This window comes from Otolemur garnettii, unplaced genomic scaffold (assembly GCF_000181295.1).
Source record: "Otolemur garnettii isolate 467f Iridium unplaced genomic scaffold, OtoGar3 scaffold00213, whole genome shotgun sequence".
NCBI classification, from domain to species: Eukaryota; Metazoa; Chordata; class Mammalia; order Primates; family Galagidae; genus Otolemur; species Otolemur garnettii.
This window is the reverse complement of record NW_003852608.1, coordinates 7,619-7,910: the sequence shown is the minus strand read 5'-3', so window position 1 is coordinate 7,910 and position 292 is coordinate 7,619.

Genomic DNA, 292 nt, shown 5'->3' with positions numbered 1-292 from the left:
AGATTTTTCTCTTGTTCATCAAGTTCCTGCTTTTTCTTCTTCATCTCTGGAGTATGAAGGTAGTCTAATTGATTGCTAAGGTCCTGATTCACAGTGTCCAGCTTGCACATAGCAGTACGATACTGTTGAAGAAGATCTGTAAAGGAACCAAGGACATTTCATTAAATCACTAATTTTCTTTTTTATTTTTCTTTTGGAGACAGAATTTTACTTTATCACCCTCAGTAGAGTGTTGTGGCATCATAGCTCCCAGCAACCTCAAATTCTTGGGCTCAAGTGATACTCTTGCCTC